Source organism: Gopherus evgoodei, chromosome 3 (assembly GCF_007399415.2).
Source record: "Gopherus evgoodei ecotype Sinaloan lineage chromosome 3, rGopEvg1_v1.p, whole genome shotgun sequence".
Classification (NCBI taxonomy): domain Eukaryota; kingdom Metazoa; phylum Chordata; order Testudines; family Testudinidae; genus Gopherus; species Gopherus evgoodei.
This window is the reverse complement of record NC_044324.1, coordinates 10,672,973-10,698,545: the sequence shown is the minus strand read 5'-3', so window position 1 is coordinate 10,698,545 and position 25,573 is coordinate 10,672,973. Positions and strand designations below refer to the sequence as shown.

The 25,573-nt window shown below is 54.1% G+C and overlaps 1 protein-coding gene and 1 long non-coding RNA gene across 6 annotated transcripts in view; both read left to right on the top strand.

The window, feature by feature from the left end:
* Window positions 1–25,573, top strand: part of DNMT3A (DNA methyltransferase 3 alpha) — a 282,256-nt gene that overhangs the window by 160,128 nt on the left and 96,555 nt on the right. The gene's annotated exons all lie outside the window — the stretch shown is intronic.
* LOC115648002 lies at window positions 8,659–25,326 on the top strand. The gene is made up of 3 exons (XR_003999426.1): window positions 8,659–8,787; window positions 18,922–18,926; window positions 25,315–25,326. It is a non-coding gene; the product is annotated as an uncharacterized LOC115648002 (long non-coding RNA).

Below are 25,573 nucleotides of genomic sequence, written 5' to 3'. Positions count from 1 at the left end.
CCCTGCCGACCCAACGGCCTTTCGGTTCCTTCTTACCACCCGTGACGGTCACTGGAACTGTGGAGCGCAGCTTTGCTGATCTCCACTTCCCTAGCTTACTCGTTGTTCTTTACTTTTAGTTGTATTTATAGTTTGAGTTTTACAGTTGTAGTTAGTGTTAGTTGTTGTGTATATGTATAATTAGTGTATTTAGTTAAGGGGGGATCGGGATTAGCCCCTTTCCTCCACCCCAGTGCCGGGCTCATGCCCAGGTCATCGGGATTCAAACTGTGCTCAGCGTGCCAAAAAACGATGCCAATAGGGGATCCCCACGACCGCTGCCTCAAGTGCCTAGGGGAATCCCAACTTCCTGAAAAGTGCCACATCTGTAAGTCATTTAAACCGAGGACAAAGAAGGAGCGGGACTTTTGACTGAAACAGCTTCTCATGGAGGCGGCACTTAGCCCTGCAACTTCGGTACCGAGCGCTCAACCTGCATCTGTGAGGAGCTCTCCTTCGGCTCTGGACCGCTCCGGTACCGCGAAGGAGCCACAGCACCGACCCTCACCAGCACCGATGTCTGCTCAGCACCGCTCCCTGTCCCCACAGCCCAGGAAGCAACACAGTGCTCCGGTTGCTTTGGCACCACTCGCACCACAGAAGGAGCGCCCGTTGATGACGGATCACTTGGCACCGTCATCTGCCGCGGCACCGCCGAGTGCAGCACTGTTGATTCCGGCCCCGCACGGGCCATTGAGTCCGGTGCCCGAAAGCTCCCCAGCTCATGCCGTGGTCGAGCTCGCTCTCCCATACACGCCGGAGACCTTCTCCACGGCACCGGAGTTGATCGCGATGATGGAGACCGCGCTGCCTCAATCCCCAGCACCGCCGGTGCGGGGCATCCAATCTATTGGCAAGCCTGCCTTGCTGAGGCCGCCCTCTGTGGGAGCCGCCAAGAGGCATTGTTCAAGATCTCGGTCCTGCCGACAATCTCGGTCCTGCCGACGATCCCGGTCCCGACGCTGCTCGCAGTCCCAGCACCACTCTCCATCGCGGTACCGGTCGCACTTGCGGCACCGCTCGGCCTCCCATTCACCTGCCAGATATTCACAGTACCAATCCGACTCCCGGCACTGTTCATGGCACCACGCATCTCGCAGCTGCTCCAGGTGAAGGGACTTGAGATCCCAGTCGACCTCCAGGCACCGCTTCGGTCGTAGGTCCCGGTCTCCCTCTCGGTACCGTTACAGCTCCCAGTACCGCTCCCCGGTGCCGTCCCGGGAAAGACCAACCCGAGACGTGGCTCCCTCTCAGGGTCTATCAGCACCGCCTTGGCCGTCGAGACACACCTCAGTGTCATCACAGCCTGGTAGCATTTCCTATCCACAGGATCGTGACTCGGATGTCCCCAGCCATATGTTTCCTGAGAGCCAGAGCCACGAGCAAGGACGCCATTAGTGGTCTTTCTGGACATCGCGGGCATACCACCAAGCCCAAGGTGTTCCCTCAGTTGCACCACAGTCTGCCCCCAACACCGGGCACCAGAGGCAACCGTAAACCCCCCTGCCCCTCATGGGTACAGATGAGGCTTCGGTACCACCTGCAGACACCTAGGTTCCACCGGAGTCTGACGCCGCTCCTCAAGAACAGGAGCCCCCACAGGACCCGCTTGTCCCTGGCCTCTCCTCTTCCTCCTCGCCAGACGAGGCTGTGGCAGAAATATCCTCCTCCGGCCCTCCTCCAGCTGACCTAAGGGCACATCAAGACCTCTTGAGATGGGTGGCGCAGAATATGAATCTGCAGGTGGAGGAGGTCCCTGAAATAGAGGACCCTGTAGTGGACATGCTGTCTGCAGATGCACCTACTAGAGTGGCCCTGCCGTTTATCCGCAGTATTCAAGCAAACGCGGACACCATTTGGCAATCCCCAACCTCAATCCCCCCCACAGCCAGGGGAGTAGACAGAAAATACATGGTACCCTCCAAGGGGTACGAGTATCTCTGCATACACCCACCTCCTTGCTCCCTAGTAGTTCAGTCGGTAAATGAGAGGGAGCTTCATGGCCAGCAAGCTCCTGCTCCCAAGGAGGCTAGGCACATGGACCTCCTAGGCCGCAAAATATATTCGGCTGGGGGCCTTCAACTTAAGGTGGCGAACCAGCAAGCCCTCCTAAGTAGGTATAACTATACAACGTGGACATCCTTGGGGAAATTTACGGAGTTTCTTCCCCAGGAGTCCCACCAGGAATTTAGGCCCTACTTGAGGAGGGTAAGAAGGCAGCGAGAACCTCCCTCCAAGCTTCTCTGGACACAGCAGACTCTGCGGCCAGGACTCTGGCATCAGGAGTGATGATGAGGCGTATCTCCTGGCTCCAGGTATCAGGCCTTCCTCCTGAATTACAACAAACTATTCAGGACTTGCCCTTTGAAGGCCAGGGGCTCTTCTCAGACAAGACTGATCCCAGATTACAAAGTCTGAAGGACAGTCATGTAATAATGCACTCGCTGGGGATGCACACACCAGTGACCCAACGCAGGACCTTCCGGCCCCAGCCTCACCGTACTTACCCCTCACCTAGGCCACGAGAGGACTTCAGCAGAAGACATGGCCGAGGGAATCGACGGAGGCAGTCTGGCCCCCAAGCAGGGCAAAATCAGCCCCCCCACCCCAACCACCGGCACGGCCCAAACAGAACTTTTGATGGGACACCGGAGGACGGCCCACCAGTTGTTTTCCCGGATCCTTCTCCTCCCTTTTACAACCGCCTCTCCCATTTCCTCCCTGCATGGTCCTACCTAACTTCGGATCGTTGGGTCCTGCGCACGGTGGAGTTGGGATACCACCTTCAGTTTATTTCAACCCCACCTTCCCACCCTCCCTCCTCATCCCTCTTCAGGAACCCCTCTCACGAGCAATTCCTCGTACATGAGGTCCAGTCGCTCCTAACCATTGGAGCCATAGAGGAGGTACCAAAAGACCTGAGGGGCAAGGGGTTTTATTTCCGATACTTCCTAATCCCCAAGGCAAAGGGAGGTCTACAACCGATCGTAGATCTGTGAGGGCTCAACAAATTCATGATAAAGTTGAAGTTCCGCATGGTATCCTTAGGGACCATTATCCCGTCTTTGGATCCCGGAGACTGGTATGCCTCCCTCGATATGAAGGATGCGTATTTCCACATCGCGATTTACCCACCACACAGACGGTACCTCCGTTTTGTGGTCAATCATCAACATTTTCAGTTCACGGTCCTTCCATTTGGCCTTTCTACGGCTCCGCGAGTATTCACAAAATGCATGGCCATAGTTGCCGCCTCCCTCCGGCATCGTCGGGTGCATGTTTACTGGTATCTCAACGATTGACTCATTCAAGGGACCTCCGAGTCACAAGTGAGACATCACCTGTACGTCATCAAAGACCTCTTTAGGAGCCTAGGCCTGATGATCAACATAGAGAAGTCTACTCTGATACCCACGCAGAGAATAGATTTCATCGGGGCGATTCTGGACTCCACTCTGGCCAGAGCCTGCCTGCCGCAGCCTCGTTTTCAGGCGATGGCTACAATTATTCAAGGCCTCCAAACCTTCCCGACAACATCGGCTCGCGCTTGTCCCAGCCTACTTGGTCACATGGCTGCCTGCATCTTCGTGACCAAACACGCCAGGCTACGCCTCCGTCCATTTCAGACCTGGCTTGCCTCAGTATATTGGCCGGGCCGGGACAGCCTGGACTCGATACTCACTGTTCCCCCGAATGTTTTAGGCTTTCTAACCTGGTGGCTGACTACCACCCTAGTTTGTTCAGGGATGCCATTCCACCCACCGCAACCTTCGATGGCCCTAACCACAGATGCGTCATCTCTGGGTTGGGGTGCCCACCTCGAGGGCCTATGCACTCAAGGCCTCTGGTCAGCTCAAGAACTAACCTTACACATCAATGTGCGGGAGCCGAGGGCAGTTCGTCTAGCGTGCCAGGTGTTTCAAGAGCATCTCCAAGACCGTTGTGTATCAGTGTTCACGGACAACACAACGGCCATGTTTTACACAAACAAGCAGGGCGGCGCACGCTTCTCCCTCCTTTGTCAGGAAGCTATTCAGCTCTGGGACTTTTGCATAGCCCACTCGCTCGATCTGGTAGTGTCCTTTCTCCCAGGAGTTCAGAACACTCTGGCAGATCACCTCAGCAGATCCTTCCTGTCTCACAAGTGGTCGATTCGTCCGGACGTCATCCATTCTGTTTTCCTGAAGTGGGGTTTTCCCCACATAGACCTCTTCGCCTCTCGCAAGAACAGGAAATGCCATGTGTTCTGCTCCTTCCAGGGGCACTCCCCGGGCTCCCTCTCAGACGCATTCCTGATGCCGTGGACCAACTGTCTACGCCTTTCCGCTGTTCCCGCTGGTCCACAGGGTCCTTCTCAAGCTCCGCAGGGACAGCGCCCACCTGATCATGATCGCTCCAGCATGGCCGAGGCAGCACTGGTACACCATGTTGTTCGACCTCTCAGTGGCAGACCCAATTCCCCTACCACTCTGGCCGGATCTCATAACTCAGGACTTCGGCAGACTTCACCATCCAGACCTACAGTCTCTTCACCTCACAGCTTGGTTGCTGCGTGGTTAAGCCGGTCCGAGTTACATTGCTCTGTCTCGGTCCAACAGGTACTCTTGAGCAGTAGGAAGCCTTCCACTAAGTTGACATATCTGGTCAAGTGGAAGCGTTTCTCCTGCTGGTGCGCTCAACGTAACACTGTCCCCATGCAGGTACTAGTTCCTATGTCCTGCACTACCTCTGGTCCCTGAAAGAACACGGCCTAGTGGTCTCTTCCATAAAAATGCATCTGGCAGCCATCTTTGCCTCCCACCCAGGGGAGGACGGGCGATCAGGCTTCTCTCACCCCATGGTTTCGAGGTTCCTCAAGGGCTTGGAACGTTTGTACCTGCAGGTTAGACGCCCTACCCCTACCTGGGACCTCAGTCTGGTTCTAGCCTCCTTTTGAACCGCTAGCCACCTACTCGCTGCTGTATCTCTCCTGGAAGATGGCCTTCCTCATCGCTATTACTTTGGCAAGGCGAGTATCCGAGCTTCGGTCTTTGACAGCAGACCCCCCGTATACGGTGTTTCATAAGGACAAGGTACAGCTGCGACCACACCCCGCCTTCCTCCCTAAGGTAGTGTCTGCCTTTCATGTCAATCAAGACATCTTCCTTCCGGTCTTCTTCCCGAAGCCCCACTCACTGCGTCGGGAACAACAGCTGCACTCCCTAGACGTCCGCAGGGCTCTCGCCTTTTATATCGAAAAAACAAAACTCTTTCAAAAGTTGCCTCAGCTCTTTGTAGTGGTGGCAGACCGGATGAAGGGCCTGCCGGTTTCCTCCCAGTGAATTTCATCTTGGGTGACATCTTGCATCCGTGCCTGCTTTGATTTGGCTCACGTTCCGGCTAGCCACCCTGCTGCCCATTCTACTCGGGCTCAAGCTTCATCTGCTGCCTTCCTGGCCTATGTTCCCATCCAGGAAATATGTCGGGCAGCTACCTGATCATCGATTCACACCTTTGCCTCACATTACGCATTGGTTCAACAGTCCAGAGTTGATGCAGCTTTTGGCTCAGCAGTTTTGCATTCTGCAACATCTCACTCCGACCCCACCGCCTAGATAAGGCTTGGGAATCACCTAATTGGAATGGATATGAGCAAGCACTCGAAGAAGAAAAGACAGTTACTCACCTTTGTAACTGTTGTTCTTCGAGATGTGTTGCTCATATCCATTCCAAACCCGCCCTCCTTCCCCTCTGTCGGAGTAGCCGGCAAGAAGGAACTGAAGGGCCATAGGGTCGGCAGGGGTATATATCCGGCGCCATAGCGGCGCCACTCCAGGGGGCGACCCAGCCAACCCACCGAGTGTTGCTAGGGTAAAAATCTTCCAACGAACGTGCACGCAGCGTGTGCACACCTAAATGGAATGGATATGAGCAACACATCTCAAAGAACAACAGTTACAAAGGTGAGTAATTGTCTTTTTCAGGCTGTCTGCAGACTCAGGCAGATACCGTGCCAGTTCACATTTGGAAGGTTATCTCTGCAGCCACTAGGGCCAGAAACTTTTTTAAATGAAAGCTGAGATTCTGTACAATCTGGTAGTGCGATGCAGGCCACAAAAATAGACCATGCAGGCTGAATTTGACCCACGGGCCATACATTTGAAACCCCTGCCTAGGGGAACATCTGTGAGATCTGACTTTCTGTACATTTACACCACTAAAACTCTCACCCAGGCCCTTTTTATCTCCGACTTCACAACTGTAGCCAACTTCCCTGTAGTTTTCCTGATAGCCACTTCACCCCACCCCTCATAATCATTCAGAATGCTGCCCCAGACATGATAAGAATGGTCATACGGGGTCAGACCAATGGTCCATCCAGCCCAGTGTCCTGTCTTCCCACAGTGGCCAATCCCAGGTGCCCCAGAGGGAATGAACAGAACAGGGAATCATCAAGTCACCCTCTCACCCATTTCCAGCTTCCGGCAAACAGAGGCTGGGGATGCTTCAGAGCATGGTTTTGCATCTTTGCCCAGCCTGGCTAATAGCCATTGATGGACCTGTCTTCCATGAATTTATCTGGTTCTTTTCTGAACACTGTTATGGTCTTGGCCTTCATAACATCCTCTGGAAAGGTGTTCCGCGGGTTATCTGTATGCTATGTGAAGAAATACTTCCTTTTGTTTGTTTTAAACCTGCTGCCTATTAATTTCATTTGGTGACCTCTAGTTCTCGTGTTCTGAGAAGGGGTAAAGAACACTTCCTTATTTACTTTTTCCACACCAGCTATGATTTTATAGACCTCTGTCATATCCCCCCTTAGTCGTCTCTTTTCCAAGCTGAAAAGTCCCACTCTTATTATTCTTCTTCGAGTGTTTGCTCATATCCATTCCAAGTAGGTGTGTGTGCGCCGCGTGCACGTCCATCAGAAGATTTTTACCCTAGCAACACTCGGTGGGTTGGCTGGGCGCCCCTGGCGTGGCACCGCTATGGCACCGAATATATACCCCTGCCGACCCATCTGCTCCTCAGTTCCTTCTTACCGCCCATGTCAGTCGTTGGAACAGTGGAGCGCAGCTTAGCTGATCTCCACCTCCCTAGCTTTTCGCTCGTTCTAATACTTCACTGTGTATATAGTTTATTTTCTGTAGTTCTAGTTAATAGATTTTTGTAAACGTACTTAGTGTATATAGTTCAGAGGGTCAGGGATTAGCCCTTTCCCTCTCCCGGTGCCCAGGCCAATGCCTGGCTCACCGGGTTTCAAACTGTGCTCTGCCTGCCGCCGGCCGATGCCCACGGGAGACCCCCACGACTCCTGCCTAAAGTGCTTGGGGGAATCCCACCTTGCAGACAAGTGCCGGATCTGCAAATCGTTCAAGCCGCGGACGAAAAAGGAGCGGGACTTTCGCCTTAAGCAGCTCCTAATGGAGGCAGCCCTCACTCCTCCACCTTCGGCACCGCCTGCCGGACAGTCCACGCTGGGGAGAAGTGCCTCATCGGCACTGGAGAGCGCCGGCACCGCGAAGACAGCTCGGCATCAACCGTCACCGGCACAGAAACCAGCCCGGCACTGCTCCCTCTCCCCGTGTGCCAAGAAGTTTAAAGCTCCTGCGGCCTCACTATCTGCACCGCAGTCTGAGCAACAATCTAAGTCGAGCCACCCGGCACCACCAACTGCCGCGGCACCGACAATCTCTGCACCGTTGATTCCGGCAGTGCAAGAGCCGTCGAGTCCAGTGCATGACAGCTCCCCGGCTCATGCCTCGGTAGAGCATCTCATTCCCACTACGCCAGAGACATTTGCTACGGCGAGGGAACTTATTGCCTTAACGGAGCCCGCTCTGCCTCAAGCCCCGGTACCGCCGGTGCGGGTTATTCAATCGACAGGCAATCCATCCATGGTAAGACCACCTTCCAGGCACCTCGGGCAGACAGCACTCAAGATTGAGGTCCCATCAGCGCTCTCGATCTCGCCATCGCTCCAGATCCAGGCGCCGCTCGCAGTCCCAGTACCGATCTCTCCCTGGTACCGGTCGCACTTGCGGCACCACTCGAGGTCCTGCTCTCCGGACCGATATTCCAGGCACTGGTCCAGCTCCCGGCACCGTTCGCACCGCAGCCGCTCTCATCACAGAGCGTCCAGATCCCGGTCGACCTCCCGGCACCGCGCCAGTCACAGGTCCCGATCACTCTCTCGGTACCAATATGGATCTCGGTACCGCTCCCCGATGCGGCACCACATACGGTACCCTAGAGACAGGGCTTACCCTTAAGCAGCCTCCGCTCCGCCATGGCCATCGAGGCACGTGTCTGAGTCATCGCACGCAGATAGTGCTGCCTATCCTGATTCAGAGGCGCACAGCCTGGTTCTCCATGAGGCTCAAGGTCCAGACCAAGATCCTCATCAGTGGTCCTTTTGGATGCCTTGGGCATATCACCAGGCCCAAGGTACCATCACGTTCTGCCGCGTCGGAACATCGTGCACCAGAGGCCACTGTTAGCCGCCCCCCTCCAGCAGGTACCGATCACTTCCCTTAGGTACCAGATCCTCAGGCCCTCCCGGACCCTGACATACCTCCGGACCAAGAGAACCTCCAGGAACCACTGGTACTGGGTCTGTCGTCCTCCTCTTCACCCGACAAGGCAGTGGCCGGTACATCCTCCTCGGGCCCGCCCCCTATCGACCTCCGAGCTCACCAGGATCTTTTGCGGCGAGTCGCCTTAAATATCAATCTCCAGGTGGAGGAGGTCCCTGAGGTTGAGGACCCGGTGATAGATATACTGTCGGCGGATGCCCCAACCCGCGTAGCTTTGCCGTTTATATGCTCTATCCAAGCCAAAGCGGACATAATCTGGCAATCCCCGATGTCTATCCCTCCTACGGCCAGAGGGGTGGAAAGAAAGTATATGGTACCTTCCAAAGGTACCCATCCTCCTCCATGTTCCCTGGTGGTTCAATCCGTCAATGAGCGAGAACGCCATGGCCAGCAAGCCCCCGCCCCAAAATCATGGGAGGCGAGTCGGATGGACCTGTTGGGACGTAAAGTCTACTCTGCAGGGGGCCTCCAACTCAGAGTGGCGAACCAACAGGCCCTGCTCAGCAGATATAACTATAACACCTGGCAGTCGGTGGGTAAGTTCACTGAGCTGGTCCCACCAGAATCCTGCCAGGAATTCCAAGCCCTTCTCGAGGAAGGAAAGAAGGTGGCGCGAACGTCCCTGCAGGCCTCCCTTGACGCTGCGGATTCGGCGGCCAGAACCGTGGCCTCGGGAATTACTATGAGGAGGATCTCGTGGCTGCAAGTGTCAGGTCTACCTCCTGAACTGCAACACACCATCCAGGACCTGCCGTTTGAAGGCCAGGGCCTTTTCTCCCAGAAAACGGACCCCAAGCTACAGAGTCTTAAAGACAATCGGGTGATCATGCATTCCCTCTGGATGCAAACCCTGCAGACCCAGAGCAGGTCCTTCCGTAGCCAACCCCAGCGCCCTTACCCCCTGCCCAGACCGCGTCAAGACTTTGGCAGGAGGCGCAGTCGTTGGAACCACAGGCGACAATCTGGGTCCCAAGGCGGACACAATACCGGTCCCGCCAAACCAGCGACGGGCCCGAAAGCGAACTTTTGAAGGTGCGCCCGAGAGCAGAGCACCAGTCCTTTCCCAGGATCCCCTTCAGTTTTCCAACCGCCTTTCCTCCTTCCTCACTGCGTGGTCCCAGTTAACCTCGGATCGCTGGGTCCTACGCATGGTGGAATTTGGATACCACCTCCAATTTATTTCGCCCCCTCCCTCTCCCCCCCTTCCCCGTCCCTCTTCAGGGACCCCTCTCACAAGCAATTCCTCTGGCAAGAGGTTCGCACGCTTCTCTCGATCGGAGCTATAGAGGAGGTACCGGAGGAATTAAGGGGCAGGGGATTTTACTCCCGATATTTCCTAATCTCCAAAGCAAAAGGAGGTCTTCGACCTATCCTGGACCTGCAAGGACTCAACATGTTTCTGAAGAAGTTGAAGTTCTGCATGGTATCCTTGGGGACCATTATCTCTTCCTTGGATCCCGGAGACTGGTACGCTGCTCTCGACATGAAGGACGCATATTTCCTATCACTATTTACCCCCTGCACAGACGGTACCTACGGTTTATGGTGCACCACCAACATTTCCAGTTTGCGGTCCTTCCGTTTGGCCTCTTCATGGCCCCTCGTGTCTTTACAAAGTGCATGGCGGTAGTGGCCGCCTTCCTCTGTCGTCGGCGAATACATGTGTTTCCTTTCCTAGACGACTGGCTTATTCAAGGGACCTCCAAGGCCCAGGTCACCCGGCACGTAGCCATCATCACGGACCTATTCGAGAGACTGGACCTGATGATCAATCGAGAGAAGTCCACTCTCGTACCCACTCAAAGAATAGAATTCATTGGGGCCATTCTGGACTCCAAACTCGCAAGAGCCTGCCTGCCACCGCTCTGGTTTCAGGCACTAGTCTCCATTATAAAAAGCCTCCAAACCTTTCCGACGACCTCGGCTTGCACCTCTCTGAGCCTCCTTGGTCACATGGCCGCATGTACCTTTGTAACCAAGCACGCAAAACTACGCATGCGTCCCCTTCAAACCTGGCTCGCCTCAGTGTACCGTCCAGCCAGAGATACCATAGACATGGTGGTCACCATTCCTCAGAGCATCTTAGACTCCCTCAGCTGGTGGCTGACACCCTCCCTGGTTTGTGCGGGACTGCCGTTCCATCCGAGGCAGCCCTCAGTGTCCCTAACAACGGATGTGTCATCTCTCGGCTGGGGGACCTCATCTAGACCATCGTCGCACACAAGGCCTCTGGTCACCTCAAGAGCTAGCGTTGCACATAAACGTCTGGGAGCTGAGAGCAATCCTCCTGGCATGCCAGACATTCCTACAACACCTGCAAGGTCATTTTGTTTCGGTGCTTACTGACAACACAACGGCCATGCACTACATCAACAAGCAGGGCGGGACTCGATCCTCCCCCCTTTGTCAGGAGGCGATCCAATTGTGGGAATTTTGCATAGCCCACTCGATAGACCTTGTAGCATCGTTCCTCCCAGGAGTTCGGAACACCCTGGCAGACCATCTCAGCAGATCCTTTCGGTCTCACGAGTGGTCACTTCGCCTGGACGTCCTATATTCCATCTTCCAGAAGTGGGGCTTTCCTCATATAGACCTCTTTGCTTCCCGTGACAACAGGAAGTGCCAGAAGTTCTGCTCCTTCCAAGGTCTCACCCCGTGCTCGATATCGGACGCCTTCCTAATCTCATGGAAGGACCAGCTGCTGTACGCCTTTCCACCCTTCCCACTGGTGCACAAGGTTCTTTTAAAGCTCCACAGGGACAGGGCTCGCCTGATTCTGATCACCCCTGCATGGCCCCGACAGCACTGGTACACCATGTTGCTGGACCACTCGATAGCCAACCCGATCCCTCTGCCCCCGCATCAGGATCTTATAACGCAGGACCATGGCAGGCTTCACCACCCGGACCTGCAATCCCTCCATCTCACAGCGTGGTTCCTGCATGGTTAACCCAGTCAGAGTTACGTTGCTTTGCCCCAGTGCAAGAAGTACTCCTGGGCAGCAGAAAACCTTCCACCCGATCTACGTACTTGGCCAAGTGGAAGCGTTTTTCTTGCTGGTGTCAAGCACAAAATACATCACCCATGGAGGTCCCATTCCCACTATATTGGACTACCTCTGGTACCTTAAACAACAAGGCCTCGCTATCTCATCATTGCGAGTGCACTTGGCGGCTATTTCTACTTTCCACCCCGGAGAAGGTACTTACTCTGCCTTCTCCCACCCTATGGTCTCGAGGTTCCTCAAAGGTTTGGAGCGTCTATACCCCCTAGTACGACACCATGCCCCTTCCTGGGACCTCAACTTGGTCCTGATGAGACTTATGACTCTTCCATTCGAGCCACTGGCGACCTGCTCACTCCTGTATTTGTCTTGGAAAACAGCCTTCCTTGTAGCCATCACATCGGCTGGGAAAGTCTCTGAGCTTCGGGCTCTGATGGCGGACCCGCCATACACGGTGTTCCACAAAAAGAAGGTGCAGTTACGTCCGCATCCAGCGTTCCTCCCTAAAGTAGTCTCAGCCTTCCATCTGAACCAGGACATATTCCTCCCGGTCTTCTTTACCAAACTGCATACATCTCGTAGAGAACAGCAGTTGCATTCCCTCGACATCCATAGGGCGCTCGCCTTCTACTTTGACCGGATGAGACCCATCCGCAAAATGCCCCAACTTTTTATGGCAGTGGCAGATCGGATGAAAGGCCTACTTGTCTCTTCTCAGAGAATTTCGTCATGGGTAGCGGCGTGCATCCGTACTTGCTATGACCTAGCTCATGCCTCTCTGGGACATATTATTGCCCATTCCACCAGGGCTCAGGCCTCTTCGGCCGCCTTCCTAGCTCGAGTTCCCATCCAGGAGATATGTCGAGCCGCTACGTGGTCTTCAGTGCATACCTTCACTTCCCATTATGTCCTGGTGCAACAACCCAGAGAGGATGCAGCCTTCAGCTCTGCAGTTCTACATGCTGCAGTATCTCATTCCGACCTCACTGCCTTGGTAAGACTTGGGATTCACCTACTTGGAATAGATATGAGCAAGCACTCAAAGAAGAAAAGACAGTTACTCACCTTTGTAACTGTTGTTCTTCGAGATGTGTTGCTCATATCCATTCCAAAACCCACCCTCCTTCCCCACTGTCGGAGTAGCCGGCAAGAAGGAACTGAGGAACGGACGGGTCGGCAGGGGTATATATTCAGTGCCATAGCGGCGCCATGCCAGGGGGCGCCCAGCCGACCCACCGAGTGTTGCTAGGGTAAAAATCTTCCGACGGACGTGCACGCGGCGTGCACACACCTACTTGGAATGGATATGAGCAACACATCTCGAAGAACAACAGTTACAAAGGTGAGTAACTGTCTTCTCTCTCCTCATATGGAAGCTGTTATATTCCCCTAATCATTTTTGTTGCCTTTTTCTGTACATTTTCCAATTCCAATAGATCTTTTTTGAGATGGGGCAACCACATCTGCACACAGTATTCAAGCTGTGGCCATACCATGGATTTATATAGAGGCAATATGATATTTTCTGTCTTATTATCTATCCCTTTCTTAATGATTCCCAACATCCTGTTCACTTTTTTGACTGCCGCTGCATATGGAGTAGATGTTTTCAGAGAACTATCTATGATTCCAAGATCTTTCTTGAGTGGTAACAGTTAATTTAGCCCCCATCATTTTATATGTATAATTGGGATTATGTTTTCCAATGTGAGTTACTTTGCATTTATCAACACTGAAGTTCATCTGCCATTTTGTTTCCCAGTCATCCAGTTTTGTGAGATTCCTTTATAGCTCTTCGCAGTCTGCCTGGGACTTAACTACTATATCTTGGGTAGTTTTGCAACATCTACAAATTTTGCCATCTCACTGTTTAACCCTTTTTCGAGATAATTTATGAATATGTTGAACAGCACTGGTTCCAGTATGGACCCCTGGGGGACACCACTATTTACCACTCTCAGTTCTGAAAACTGACCATTTATTCTTCTTCGAGTGCTTGCTCATATCGATTCCAATTAGGTGTGCACGCGCCGCGTGCATGCTCCTCGGAAGATTTTTACCCTAGCAACACTCGGTGGGTTGGCTGGGTCGCCCCCTGGAGTGGCGCCGCTATAGCGCCGGATATATACCCCTGCCGAGCCAACGACCCTTCCGTTCATTCTTACCGTCCGTGACGGTCGTTGGAACTGTGGAGCGTGGCTTGGCTGATCTCCACATCCCTAGCTACTCGTAGTTCTTTACTGTTACTGTGTCTATAGTTCGAGGTCTTGTCGTTATAGTTAGTTCTTATCTTTATAGTTAGTGTATATAATTCGGGGGGGATCGGGGATTAACCCCTTTCCTCCACCCCGGTGCGGGCCCATGCCCAAGGCACTGGGATTCAAACTGTGCTCGGCGTGCCAAAAGCTGATGCCAATAAGGGATCCCCACAACTTCTGCCTCAAGTGCCTAGGGGAATCCCACCTTCCTGATAAGTGCTGCATCTGCAAGTCCTTTAAACCAAGGACGAAGAAGGAGCAGGACTTTCGACTGAAGGAGCTCCTCATGGAGTCGGCACTTAGTCCTGCAGCGTTGGCACCGAGCGCCCAACAGACTGCCTCGGTAAGGAGCGCCCCTCCGGCACCAGACCGCTTCGGTACCGAGAAGGAGTCCCGGCACCGACCTTTACCGGCACTGACATCTGCTCAGCGCCGCTCCCTGTCCCTGAGACCTGGGAAGCAACATAGTGCCTCAACTTCGGCTGCACGGAAGGGCGCTCTTCCAAGATGGTTCGTCCAGCACCGTCATCTGCCCCAGCACCGTCGACTGCGACTCCACAGATTGCGGCTCTGCCAAGCTCGGCACTGTCGATTCCGGTCCTACAAAGGCCGTTGAGTCCAGTTCCCGACAGGTCCCCAGCTCATGCTGTGGTAGAGCTTACCCTCCCTTCTACGCCGGAGACCTTTTCCATGGCAAGGGAGCTCATCGCAATGACGGGAGTCAACACAGCCTCAACCCCCAGCACCACCAGTGTGGGTCATACAATCCATCAGCAAGCCAGCCATGGTAAGGCCTTCTTCCGTTTGTCCACCAGAGAGATGTCGTTCAAGATCCCGGTCTCGCAGACGCTCTCAATCACGCCGCTCCCACTCTTAGCACAGCTCGCAGTCCAGGCATCGCTCTCCATAGTGGTACCGGTCGCACTCGCGGCACCGTTCGACATCTCGTTCACTGGACAGATACTGCTGGTACCGATCCAGCTCACGGCACCGATCTCGGCACCGTGTATCCCGCAGATGCTCCAGACGAAGGGACTCGAGATCTCGGTCGACTTCCCGGCACTGATACGGTAGAAGGTCCCGGTCTCGCTCGCGGTGCCGTTATAGCTCCTGGTACCACTCCCTGATACCACCCCGGGCTCGAGCGTCGAGATCAGTGGGGCCCTCCCAGGGCCTATCGGCACCGCCGTGGCCTTCCAGACACACATCGGTGTCATCGCAGGCTGGTAGCGCATCCCGTCATCAGGAGCGTGACTCTGACGTCCCCAGCCATATATTCTTGGAGAGACAGAGCCACAAGCAAGGGCCTCATCACTAGTCCTTCTGGACACCGTGGGCATACCACCAAAGCTAAGGTGCACCATCAGTGGCTCAACGGTTGGCCCCATCAGAATACCGGGTACCAGAGGCGACAGTAAGCCGCCCCCCACCTACAGGCATGGACGAGGCGCCAATACCATCTGCAGTCGTTGAGGTTCCACTGGATGCAGATGACGCCCATCAAGTGCAGGAGCCACCACAGGACCCTTTGGTCCCGGGCCTCTCCTCCTCCTCCTCACCTGATGAGGTGGTGGCGGGGACATCCTCCTTAGGCCCTCCACCAATTGACCTCAGGACCCATCAGGACCTTTTGCGGCGAGTGGCTCAGAATATGAACTTGCAGGTGGAGGAGGTCCCTGAAATAGAGGACCCAGTCGTGGACATCCTATCAGCTGATGCACCTACTAGAATCACTCTTTCATTTATCCGCACTCTGCAGGCTAATGCGGACACCATTTGGCAATCCCCAGCTTCAATTCCACCTACAGCAAGGGGTGTAGAGAGGAAATATATGGTCCCCTCAAAGGGGTACAAATATCTCTACACTCACCCGCCTCCTTGCTCTCTAGTTGTCCAATCGGTGAACGAACAGGAGTGTCATGGCCAGCCAGCCCTGGCTCCTAAGTCAAAGGAGGCTAGGCGTATGGACTTACTAGGCCACAAAATATAATCAGCCGGGGGCCTCCAGCTTAGTGTGGCAAACCAACAAGCCCTCCTAAGTAGGTATAACTTTAACACTTGGGTGTCCTTGGGGAAGTTTACGGAGCTTCTTCCCCTGGAGTCCCGTCAAGAATTCATGGCCCTACTTGAGGAGGGTAAAAAGGTAGTGAGAACCTCCCTCCAGGCCTCTCTGGATGCAGCGGACTCTGCAGCCAGAACTCTGGCATCAGGAGTGACGATGAGGCATATCTCCTGGCTCCAGGTATCAGGCCTTCCCCCTGACTTGCAACAAACTATTCAGGATTTACCCTTTGAAGGCCAGGGCCTTTTCTCAGACAAGACTGACCCCAGGTTGCAAAGCCTGAAGGACAATCGCTTTATAATGCACTCGCTGGGTATGCACACACCAGTGACCCAACGCAGGACCTTCAGGCCCCAGCTGCACCATCCTTACGCCCAGACTAGGCTGCGTCAGGACGTCTCTAGAAGGCGTGGCAGGGGGAATCGTCAGAGACAGTCTGGCCCTCAAAGAGCTCAAAATCAGGCGCCCCCTAAACCACCAGCGGGGCCTAAGCATAACTTTTGATGGGACGCCTGAGGACGGCCCACCAGTTACCCCACCAGATCCTTCTCCTCTCTTTTTCAACTGCCTCTCTCGATTCTTCCCTGCCTGGTCCCAGCTAACTTCAGATTGTTGGGTCCCGCGCACAGTGGAAGAGGGATACCACCTCCAGTTTGCTTCAACCCCGCCTTCCCACCCTCCCTACCCGTCCCTCTTCAGGGACCCCTCTCACGAGCAATTCCTCTTACAAGAGATCCAGTCGCTCATAGCCATGGGAGCCATAGAGGAGGTGCCAAAGGACATGAGAGGCAAGGGGTTTTATTCCCGCTACTCCTTAATCCCCAAGGCAAAGGGAGGTCTATGACCGATCCTAGACCTACAAGAACTCAACAAATTCATGATAAAGCTGAAGTTCCGCATGGTATCCCTGGGGACCATTATCCCATCCCTGGATCCGGGAGACTGGTATTCCGCCCTTAATATGAAGGACGCGTATTTCCACATTGCAGTTTACCCACCATATAGACGGTACCTCCGTTTTGTGGTCAGCCACCAACACTTCCAGTTTACTGTACTTCCGTTTGGCCTTTCTGCAGCTCCGCGTGTCTTCACAAAGTGCATGGCTGTAGTCGCCGTCTCCCTCCGCCGTCATCGAGTACACGTCTACCCGTATCTCGACAATTGGCTCATTCGAGGGACTTCCCAATGGCAAGTATTACAGCACCTGCACATCGTCAGAGACCTCTTCAGGAGCCTAGATCTCGTGATCAACACGGAAAAGTCTACTGTCATGCCCTCGCAGAGAATAAACTTCATTGGAGCGGTTCTGGACTCCAGTCTGGCCAGAGCCTGCCTCCCGCAGTCGCGTTTTCAGACAATGGCTTCATTAATCGAAGTCTTCAAACCTTCCCGACAACATCGGTGCACACCTGCCTCAGCCTAGTAGGTCACATGGCCTCCTGCACCTTCGTGACCAAGCACGTCAGACTACGCCTCCGTCCCTTCCAGGCCTGACTTGCTTCAATGTACCAACCACACAGAGACAGCCTGGACTCGGTGCTCACTATCCCCAGCAAGGTTCTGGGGTCCCTAACCTGGTTGCTAGACCCCACTCTAGTCTGTGCAGGGATACCATTCCACCCACGTCAACCCTCGATGGACCTAACCACAATCTCTGGGTTGGGGTGCCCACCTCGGGGGACTCCGCACTCAAGGCCTCTGGTTGTCTCAAGAACTGGCTTTACACATCAATGTGCGGGAGCTGAGAGAAGTCCGCCTAGCATGCCAGGTGTTTCAAGAGCATCTTCAAGGCCGTTGTGTATCAGTGTTCACGGACAACACAACAGCCATGTTTTACATAAACAAGCAGGGCGGAGCACGCTCCTCCCTCCTTTGCCAAGAAGCCGTCCACCTTTGGAACTTTTGCATAGCCCACTTGATCGAATTGGTAGCATCTTTTCTCCCAGGAGTCCAGAACACCCTGGCAGATCACCTCAGCAGATCCTTCCTGTCTCACGAGTGGTCGATTCGCCCAGACGTCATCTATTCTGTTTTCCGGAAGTGGGGCTTTCCCCACATAGACCTCTTTGCCTTCCGAGAGAACAGGAAATGCAAGGTGTTCTGCTCCTTCCACAGACGCTCCCCAGGCTCCCTCTCAGACACATTCCTGATCCCGTGGAAGAGGCATCTACTTTATGCCTTCCCACCGTTTCCACTCATCCACAGAGTCCTACTCAAGCTCCGCAGGGACAGTGCCCACCTTATCCTAATTGCTCCAGTGTGGCCGAGGCAGCACTGGAACACCACGTTGTTCGTCCTCTCGGTGGCAGACCCGATTTCCCTGCCACTCTGGCTGGACCTCATAATACAGGACTTTGGCAGGCTTCACCATCTGGACCTGCAGTCCCTTCATCTCACAGCTTGGTTGCTGCGTGATTGAACCAGTCTGAATTGCGTTGCTCTGCCTCGGTCCAACAGGTGCTCTTGGGCAGTAGGAAGCCTTCCACTAGGATGACATAGCTCGCCAACTGGAAGCGTTTCTCCTGTTGGTGCGCTCAGCGTAACTTAGTCCCCAGACAGGTGTCTGTTCTCACTGTCCTGGACTACCTCTGGTCCCTAAAAGAGCAGGGCCTAGCGGTCTCTTCCATAAAGGTGCGTCTGGCAGCCATTTCCGCCTTCTATCCGGGGGAAAATGACCGATCAATCTTCTCTCAACCTATAGTCTCAAGGTTCCTCAAAGGATTGGAACGTTTGTATCCTCAAGTTAGATGCCCGACCCCTACCTGGGATCTAAACCTGGTGCTAGCCAGGCTTATGGGTGCTCCTTTCGAACCACTGACTACCTGCTCGCTGCTGTACCTTTCCTGGAAGACAGCCTTACTCGTCGCTATTACTTCGGCGAGACGAGTATCTGAGCTTCAGGCTTTGACAGCAGACCCCCCGTACACTGTATTCCATAAGGACAAGGTACATCTGCGACCGCACCCCTCTTTCCTCCCTAAGGTGGTGTCCTCCTTTTATGTCAACCAAAACATCTTCCTCCCAGTCTTCTTCCCAAAGCCGCACTCATCGCGTCAGGAACAACAGCTACACAGGGCTCTCTGTCCGCAGGGCTCTCACCTTTTATATTGAGAGAACCAAACCCTTCCGAAGGTCACCTCAGCTCTTTGTAGCTGTCGCGGACTGGATGAAAGGCTTACCAGTCTCTTCCCAATGGATTTCATCTTGGGTTACATCCTGCATCCGCACATGCTAAGACTTGGCTCACGTTCCGGCTAGCCACCTCACCGCCCACTCTACTCAGGTGCAGGCTTCATCTGCTGCCTTCCTAGCCCACATCCCCATCCAGGAAATATGTCGGGCAGCTACCTGGTCATCGATTCACACCTTTGCTGCACATTACGCATTGGTTCAACAGTCCAGAGATGATGTAGCATTTGGCTCAGCAGTTTGCATTCTGCAACATCTCACTCTGACCCCACCGCCTATATAAGGCTTGGGAACCACCTAATTGGAATGGATATGAGCAAGCACTTGAAGAAGAAAAGACGGTTACTCACCTTTGTAACTGTTGTTCTTCGAGATGTGTTGCTTATATCCATTCCAAACCCGCCTTCCTTCCCCTCTGTCGGAGTAGCCGGCAAGAAGGAACTGAAGGGCCATTGGGTCGGCAGGGGTATATATCCGGCGCCATAGCGGCGCCACTCCAGGGGGCGCCCAGCCAACCCACCGAGTGTTGCTAGGGTAAAAATCTTCCAACAAGCGTGCATGCAGCGTGTGCACACCTAATTGGAATGGATATGAGCAACACATCTCGAAGAACAACAGTTACAAAAGTGAGTAACCATCTTTTTCTAACCTTTGTTTCCCATCTTTTAACCAGTCATGAAACGACCTTCCCTCTTATCCGATGACAGTTTACTTTGCTTAAGAGCCTTTGGTTGGTGAGGGACCTTGTCAAAGGCTTTCTGGAAATCTAAGTACACTATATCCACTGGATGCCCCCCTTGTCCACATGCTTGTTGACCTCCTCAAAGAATTCTAGTAGATTGGTGAAGCATGATTTCCCTTTACAAAAACCACGTTGACTCTTGCCCAACAAATCATGTTCATCTCTGTGTCTGATAATTCTGTTCTTTACTGTAGTTTCAACCAGTGTGCCTGGTATTGAAGTCAGGCTTACTGGCCTGTAATTGCCGGGATCACCTCTGGAGCCTCTTTTAAAAATTGGCGTCACATTAGCTATCCTCCACTCATCTGGTACAGAAGCTGATTTAAATGATAGGTTGCATACCACAGTTAGTAGTACTGCAATTTCATATCTGAATTCCTTCAGAACTCTTGGGTGAATATCATCTGGTCCTGGTGACTTATTACTGTTTAGTTTATCAACTTGTTCCAAAACCTCCTCTAATGACACCTCATCTTCCTAGCCTCTTACTTTCACCAGGTCACTTTCCATTTTGGGTCTCTGCGCTGGCTTCCCCTCCCTGGCATCAAATGCAACCTCCACAATTGTGCTCCAACCTGCATAGCTCTACCCCTCTCCATTCCCTCTCCCCCACGATGCCCGCCTCTGTTGTCTGTCAGCTTCACCCATGGGTGCTTCACGTTTTCTCCAGACTGTCCCTGTGCTTGAAACCTCTACCTTGAACTAATCTGTAAGGACACTGCACTGTCTCCCTGCAAATCCCTCCTGAAGTAGATGTTCTACCACCATGCCTATAGGATATGGTCAGTGATAGCAGCTAGCCGGGGGCAGCAGACCCTAACCAAAGCAAAGTGTTATATTAATGTTGAGTGCCTTGAAGCCAGGTGAATTCTGTCCATAGCTTATCTGTGTAACCATATGCTCCTGTCGTTGTCACCCTCCTCTCTCCCTTCATTGGACTGGTGAAGTCACGTTTTACCTCCTCTTGCATAGGAGTGTAGGCTCATCAGGGCACCCACAGCATCTCCACCTGGGTCTGTGCAGTGCCCCACACAGTGGTGCCCTGATTCTGGTTGGGGCCTCTGGGTGCTAATGAGATGTAACAAGGAAAATAACATGTGTTGCCTAGAGTTTCCCTCCTCCCTTTTTCAGGTGGGGAGCTCACTTCCTGGTGCTCCTTCGCAGTGTCTCTGTCTCTGGACAGATTTCCCCAGGGGCTGAAAGTGTCATTTCCAGCTTGTGGAGGCATACCTGCACTAGCTCTGACCGAGGCACAGCACTAACAGTGGAGGGTCGCCACGATGCCTTGGGAGGCGGGACAGGCTGAGGTCTGGGACAGGATTGTACGCGGAGTAGCTAGCTGGTGCTGCCACTTGCACTGCCATAGCTGCGCAGTCTGTTGGTAGCATGCTAGCTCCATCCGGGTGTGTCTGCCCAAGCTGGAAAGTACCCCTCCAGCTCCAGTGCAACCATCTCCTCTACTTGCACAATCGCTCCGCTCTGGGGTGGGAGTGTGCTTTGTGCCTCCTAGTTTCCACCTCCACTTTGTGGTCACTGATTATGTATCCGCTGTAGCTTTGTGCTGAGATAACTGCGAGTGACGGGGCTGTGCAGGGATCTGTCGAGTGGATCACGTTCTCATTTAGACTCCTTTTTGGATCCTCTCGCTGTGCAGCGGAGGGAGTGTTTGCTGCTTTGGTTGAGGTGGCTCTGGGATCTGAGTGCTCCTTCCTGACTGGCAGGGGGAGGGGCCCGATTCTGCTCCACAGCTAGCCTTGCTGGGGTTCCTGAGCACACAGCGTATTTGTTTGAGACTGAACAGTTGGGGTTTGTCCCATTGGTGTAATTGGCTGTTAAAGTGGATCCCAAGGCTTAGATCCCAGACAGTTGAATGGGTTGGATTGTGCTGTCAGAGGCTGTATGTAGTAGTTTCTTCGTGGCACAGTTCTCTTTAACCCTCTGGTCAGTGTGCTAGTACACGGATATAACAGTTGCTCCCCTGCTTCTATTTTGTGGTTCCTTAAGGTTCAGTCCCGGGTGCTAGACTGAGGCCATGTCTACATCTAAAATTTTGCAGCGCTGGTAGTTACAGCTGTATTAGTACAGCTGTATAGGGCCAGCGCTGCAGAGTGGCCACACTTACAGCAACCAGCGCTGCAAGTGGTGTTAGATGTGGCCACACTGCAGCGCTGTTGGGCGGCTTCAAGGGGGGTTCCGGGAACGCGAGAGCAAACCGGGAAAGGAGACCAGCTTCGCCGCGGTTTGCTCTCGCGTTCCCCGAACCCCTCTGCAAACCGCAGGGAAGGAGACCTGCTTGCTCGGGGCTCCGGGAACGAGAGAGCAAACCGGGAAAGGAGACCAGCTTCGCCGCGGTTTGCTCTCGCGTTCCCGAACCCCCTGCAAACCGCAGGGAAGGAGACCTGCTTGCTCGGGGTTCGGGGAACGCGAGAGCAAACCGGGAAAGGAGACCAGCTTCGCCGCGGTTTGCTCTCGCGTTCCCGGAGCCCCTGCAAACCGCAGGGAAGGAGACCTGCTTGCTCGGGGTTCCGGGAACGAGAGAGCAAACCGGGAAAGGAGACCCGCTTCGCCGCGGTTTGCTCTCACGTTCCCGAACCCCCTGCAAACCGCAGGGAAGGAGACCTGCTTGCTCGGGGAACGGGAGAGCAAACCGCGGCGAAGCTGGTCTCCTTTCCCGGTTTGCTCTCGCGTTCCCGGAGCCACCCAACAAACCGCAGGGAAGGAGACCTGCTTGCTCGGGGCTCCGGGAACTAGAGAGCAAACCGGGAAAGGAGACCCACTTCGCCGCGGTTTGCTCTCGCGTTCCCGGAGCCACCCTGCAAACCGCAGGGAAGGAGACCTGCTTGCTCGGGGAACGGGAGAGCAAACCGCGGCGAAGCGGGTCTCCTTTCCCGGTTTGCTCTCGCGTTCCCGGAGCCACCCAGCAAACCGCAGGGAAGGAGACCTGCTTGCTCGGGGCTCCGGGAACTAGAGAGCAAACCGGGAAAGGAGACCCGCTTCGCCGCGGTTTGCTCTCGCGTTCCCGGAGCCACCCTGCAAACCGCAGGGAAGGAGACCTGCTTGCTCGGGGAACGGGAGAGCAAACCGCTGCGAAGCTGGTCTCCTTTCCCGGTTTGCTCTCGCGTTCCCGAACCCCCCTGCAAACCGCAGGGAAGGAGACCTGCTTGCTCGGGGTTCCGGGAATGCGAGAGCAAGCTGGGGAAGGAGACCAGCTTGATTACCAGAGGCTTCCTCCTTCCACGGAGGTCAAGAAAAGCGCTGGTAAGTGTTTACATTGGATTACCAGCGCTGGATCACCAGCGCTGGATCCTCTACACCCGAGACAAAACGGGAGTACGGCCAGCGCTGCAAACAGGGAGTTGCAGCGCTGGTGATGCCCTGCAGATGTGTACACCTTCAAAGTTGCAGCGCTGTAACTCCCTCACCAGCGCTGCAACTTTCTGATGTAGACAAGCCCTAAGTCCCAGGCATTTTTCAAGTCTCTAAAGTCAATGAAGATCTTCACATTAGCTAATCAGCCTCCACGGGGTAACAATGTGGCTCGTTCCTCAAGGAGGGCTCCAGTCTGACCTGCCTGGGTGTAACCCTGGTGGGGGTGGTCAGTTCTGCTGGCTTTGGCGGGGCAGAATTGTATCCTTGGAAGGGATGTTGGAGACAGAGACACTCAGGGTAGTTCCTGCTCCAGTTTGATTCACAGTCTCTGCCCAAGTCCTGTTCACCTGGAAAAGTGATGGCAACAGCTTCCACCAGGCTGCCCAAGGCAACGCCGTGTTCACACCAGTAGCTGGCTTCCTTCTCTGAGCCTTGTTCTCATTCCAGCGCCCAGCACACTGCGCTGGTGCCCTGCCTGCACCCTGGGCAGCCCCTCAGCCCAAAATGATCCACTGACCTTTGCTCTCTGTCTCCTGCTCCCAGCACTCTGACCGTGTGTGCGAGAGAGAAATGGACAGCTGTATGAAGAGCTCTGTCTCCTTGTGGAGAGCTGAGCTCTGCACACTGACATGCTGGAACCAGTGTACAAATGACTAACTGGTTAGAGCAGATTGGGCTCAGCGGCAATAAGAATTGGCTGAGAACGGTCACAAGCTGAACCGGCGCAGTGCCAGTGTGTAAGTACACACGCTGGACCGGTTCAACTAGTCTTCCTCCTACTATCCCAGAGTACAGCAGTGGCCTTGGAAAATCTCACAGAATCCTTCTGGGGGCTGTGCTGGGACTGTACCCATAGGTCATTGTAACTGAAACTGTTGAGAAGTCTGTCTCTAGAGTGGATGCTGGGCACAAGCACATGGGTTTTTACAGGGGTTTACTATGACTAGTGGTTCAGTCTTCTACTGTCAGCACGGTTGGTGCATTGTGGTGTCCTGACTCTCACCTGGTGAGCTCACAGGCACACAGCTGCACCAATGGGCCAGGACTGTTCTCATCACAGCGGCTCTGTGCATTTGCCCCCTTTTGTCCAGCTGCTTTGCAACACAAAGATTCAGTGTCCCACAGCAGCCAGCTTCTCTGCCAGTCCACATCCAGACAAAGGAGAGGGCTTACCCGACACTGTCCCCTTAACCACTGCCCCAGTGCAGTGGGTGTGACTGGCCTTTGGGGGGAGGGCCTTTGGGCAAGGCCCTCTCCATTTAACCCTTTCCATGGAGAGTTTCACCAATCCATAGTCTGCATTCCATGGCAGGAGTGTTCTCCTATTGAGGATGCTGCAGACAAGCTTGCAGCTGCTGACACAGGTGCCTCTCAGACACATGGCTGCAGAGCATCTTGGTTTGTGAGTGTGGAGCAGAGTGTCCATTTGCCCACATCTCAGGGAGGTGTCTGAGCTGGAGCTTTAGGGTAAAATAACAGCTGAAGAGCTTCCTGGATGTGGTAAAGTTCAGGGCTGTTTAAGCATCATATTTGTTATAGTGTCAAGAGCCACATGATTACCTGACTGAACTACACCCACACAGAGATGCACAGCAACAGGTAACACACGGTGCAAACACACAGCAATAGGTAAAGTATACCTAGGTATACAGTGGAACAGGTGCCTAGGGAGGTTGTGGAAGCTCCTTCCCTGGAGGTTTTGAAAAGGAGGCTGGAGCCATCTGTCTGGGATGTTTAGATGCATCAAATCCTGTGTCTTGGCTCGGGGGTTAGACTAGATGACTCTTGCAGTCCCTTCTAGCCCCCTGGTTCTATGACACCAGCACGGGTAGCACAGGCACGCTCATGTTGACACAGAAGTGACTGGGTGCAAGTGCTCACATGCTGGCATAGTCACCCCCTTTCCTTCTCCTAGCTCTCCCACTGGTCCCTGTCTTGGGCTGGGGGGATGAGAGCACGTGTGTGTGTAAACACACACACACGCTAGTCTGCATTCCATTTGATTGTATCTGAGACACTGGTGCAGAATCAGGCTAGCTGGTGCTGGTGGGGAGACCAGAGTGAACCATGCTCAGCAGCGTCCTCTCTTCTGACTGTACCCTTGGGCTTGAACACAGTTCAGTTACGTTGTGTAGACAAGCTTTCATGCACCAGTAACGCTGTAACGTTTCTCTAGTGGATCTGGACTCCTTACAGCCCCTCCTGCTTGCTGCCTGCTGTCCCCATCTGAGATGGGACACCCAAGCCCTAGCCTGGTTCAGCCACTTGCCCTGTGCTCACACAGGGAGTCAGGGGAAGGGTGAAGAGCAGAACCCAGTGGTTGTAACCTCCAGG